Here is a 3,823-nt window from a genome sequence, read left to right as displayed (position 1 = left end):
CATGGACTTCCAATGGAAGATCCTCATCAGTTTTTAGCTGAGTTCTTGCAAATCTGTGACACAGTCAAGACTAATGGGGTTGACCCTGAGGTCTACAGACTGATGCTATTCCCTTTTGCTGTAAGAGACAGAGCTAGGACATGGTTGGACTCTCAACCTAAAGAAAGCCTGGACTCTTGGGAAAAGCTAGTCAATGCCTTCTTGGCAAAGTTCTTTCCACCTCAAAAATTGAGTAAGCTTAGAGTGGAAGTCCAAACCTTCAGACAGAAGGAAGGAGAATCCCTCTATGAAGCTTGGGAAAGATACAAACAATTGATCAGAAAGTGTCCCACTGATATGCTTTCTGAATGGAGCATCATAGGTATTTTCTATGATGGTCTCTCTGAACTGTCCAAGATGTCTTTGGATAGCTCTTCTGGAGGATCTCTTCATTTGAAGAAGACGCCTACTGAAGCTCAAGAACTGATTGAAATGGTTGCAAATAACCAATTCATGTACACTTCTGAAAGGAATCCTGTGAACAATGGGACTAGTCAGAAGAAAGGAGTTCTTGAGATTGACACTCTGAATGCCATATTGGCTCAGAATAAAATATTGACTCAACAAGTCAATATGATTTCTCAAAGTCTGTCTGGGATGCAAAATGCACCAAGCAGTACTAAGGAAGCTTCATCTGAGGAAGAAGCTTATGATCCTGAGAACCCTTCAATAGAAGAGGTGAATTACATGGGAGAACCCTATGGAAACACCTACAATCCTTCATGGAGAAATCATCCAAATCTTTCATGGAAGGATCAACAGAGACCTCAACAAGGTTTCAACAATAATAATGGTGGAAGAAACAGGTTTAGCAATAGCAAGCCTTTTCCATCATCTTCTCAGCAACAGACAGAGAGTTCTAAGCAGAATACCTCTGACTTAGTAACTATGGTCTCTGATCTGATCAAAACCACTCAAAGTTTCATGACTGAAACTAGGTCCTCCATCAGAAATCTGGAAGGACAAGTGGGTCAGCTGAGCAAGAAAATTACTGAACTCCCTCCAAGTACTCTTCCAAGCAATACAGAAGAAAATCCAAAAGGAGAGTGCAAGGCCATCAACATGGCCGAATTCTGGGAGGAAGAAGAGGCAGTGAACGCCACTGAGGAAGACCTCACTGGATGTCCACTGACCCCCAATGAGTTCCCCAATGAGGAACCTTGGGAATCTGAGGCTCAAGATGAGCCCATAGAGATTCCATTGGACTTACTTCTGCCATTCATGAGCTCTGACGAGTATTCTTCTTCTGAAGAGGATGAGTATGTCACTGAAGAGCAAGTTGCTAAATACCTTGGAGCAATCATGAAGCTAAATGACAAGTTATTTGGAAATGAGACTTGGGAGGATGAACCCCCTTTGCTCACCAAAGAACTGGATAACTTGTCTAGGCAGCAATTGCCTCAAAAGAGGCAGGACCCTGGGAAGTTTTCTATACCTTGTACCATAGGCACCATGACCTTCAAGAAGGCCTTGTGTGACTTAGGGTCAAGTGTGAACCTCATGCCCCTCTCTGTAATAGAGAAATTAGGGATCTTTGAGGTGCAAGCTGCAAAAATCTCACTAGAGATGGCAGACAACTCAAGAAAACAAGCCTATGGACTTGTAGAGGATGTTCTGGTTAAAGTTGAAGACCATTACATTCCTACTGATTTCATAGTCCTAGAGACTGGGAAATGCATGGATGAATCCATCATCCTTGGCAGACCCTTCCTAGCCACAGCAAAGGCTGTGATTGATGTTGATAGAGGTGAGTTGATCATTCAAGTGAGTGAAGAATCCTTGGTGTTTAAAGCCCAAGGATATCCCTCTGTCATCATGGAGAGGAAGCATGAAGAGCTTCTCTCAAAACAGAGCCAAACTGAGCCCCCACAGTCAAACTCTAAGTTTGGTGTTGGGAGGCCACAACCAAACTCTAAGTTTGGTGTTGAACCCCCACATTCAAACTCTAAGTTTGGTGTTGGGAGGTTCCAACACGGTCCTGAGCATTTCTGAGGCTCCATGAGAGTCCTCTGTCAAGCTAGTGACACTAAAGAAGCGCTTGTTGGGAGGCAACCCAATGTTTTATAATTAATTATTTTCTTTTGTTATTTTATCTTTTTTGTAGGTTGATGATCATAAGAAGTCACAAAAACAATGAAAAAAGCAAAAACAGAATGAAAAACAGGAAGAAAAACAGCACACCCTGGAGGAAGATGCTGCTGGCGTTTAAACGCCAGTCAGCCTAGCAGTTGGGCGTTTAACGCCCAGTCTGGCACCCATCTGGGCGTTTAACGCCAGAAAGGGGCACCAGACTGGCGTTAAACGCCAGTAAAGGGCAAGAACCTGGCGTTAAACGCCAGGAATGGGCACCAGCCCGGCGTTTAACGCCAGAAATGGCTCAAAACGTGGATTTTGATGTCATTTGGTGCAAGGATGCCTTTTCCTTGACACTACAGGATCTGTGGACCCCACAGGACCCTACCATCACTCTCTCTCTTCTTCCCCCATTCACCAATCACCTCAACACCTCTTCCCCAAAAACCCTTCACCTATCAAATCCCATCTTTCTCTTCACCACTCACATCCATCCTTCATAAACCCCCACCAACCTCACCCTTCAAATTCAAACCACTTTCCCTCCCAAACCCACCCATCATGGCCGAACCCTTTACCCCCCTCTCTCCTATATATACCCTTCTTCAACCCTTCATTTTCACACAACCTAAACACCACTTCTCCCCCTCTTTGGCCGAACACACCACCATCTCCCTCTTCCTCCTTTCTCCTTCTTCTACTCTCTTCTTTCTTCTTTTGCTCGAGGACGAGCAAACATTTTAAGTTTGGTGTGGTAAAAGCGTTGCTTTTTCGTTTTTCCATAACCATTATGGCATCCAAGGCCGGAGAAACCTCTAGAAAGAGGAAAGGGAAGGCAAAGGCTTCCACCTCCGAGTCATGGGAGATGGATAGATTCCTCTCAAGGGTGCATCAAGTCCACTTCTATGAAGTTGTGGCCTTGAAGAAGGTGATCCCCGAGGTCCCTTTTTCACTCAAAAAGGGTGAATATCCGGAGATCCGACATGAGATCCGAAGAAGAGGTTGGGAAGTTCTTACCAACCCCATTCAACAAGTCGGAATCTTGATGGTTCAAGAGTTCTATGCCAATGCATGGATCACCAAGAACCATGACCAAAGTGTGAACCCGAATCCAAAGAATTATCTCACTATGGTTCGGGGGAAATACTTGGATTTTAGTCCGGAGAGTGTGAGGGTAGCGTTCAAACTTGCCTATGATGCAAGGAGATGAACATCCTTACACTAGAAGGGTCAACTTTGATCAAAGGTTGGACCAAGTCCTCACAGTCATATGTGAAGAGGGCGCACAATGGAAGCAAGATTCAAGGGGAAAGCCGGTCCAATTGAGAAGGCATGACCTCAAGCCCGTGGCTAGAGGATGGTTAGAGTTCATACAACGCTCAATCATTCCCACTAGCAACCGGTCCGAAGTTACCATAGATCGGGCTATCATGATCCATAGCATCATGATTGGAGAAGAAATAGAGGTTCATGAGGTCATAGCTCAAGCACTCCATAGGATCTTCAAGAGCAAGGAAGAGCCGCCATCACTAAGGTGGACCCGTTCCTTGATTTCCTTGTTATTTATTCTTCTGTTTTTCGAATTTTATGCTTATGTTTATCCATGTTTGTGTCTTGTGATCATTAGTGTCTTAGTGTCTATGCCTTAAAGTTATGAATGTCCTATGAATCCATCACCTTTCTTGAATAAAAATGTGCTTAATTGAAAAAG

The 3,823-nt window shown here is 44.2% G+C and overlaps 1 non-coding gene across 1 annotated transcript; it reads right to left on the bottom strand.

Annotated features, from left to right (window-relative positions):
• Nucleotides 1–234: 234 nt before the first annotated feature.
• On the bottom strand, nucleotides 235–342 carry LOC112719014 (small nucleolar RNA R71). Its single transcript, XR_003161338.1, has one exon. It is a non-coding gene; the product is annotated as a small nucleolar RNA R71 (small nucleolar RNA).
• Nucleotides 343–3,823: the final 3,481 nt, after the last annotated feature.

This window comes from Arachis hypogaea, chromosome 10 (assembly GCF_003086295.3).
Source record: "Arachis hypogaea cultivar Tifrunner chromosome 10, arahy.Tifrunner.gnm2.J5K5, whole genome shotgun sequence".
NCBI classification, from domain to species: Eukaryota; Viridiplantae; Streptophyta; class Magnoliopsida; order Fabales; family Fabaceae; genus Arachis; species Arachis hypogaea.
The sequence above is the reverse complement of the archived record's forward strand: the minus strand, read 5'-3'. Positions and strand labels throughout refer to the sequence as shown.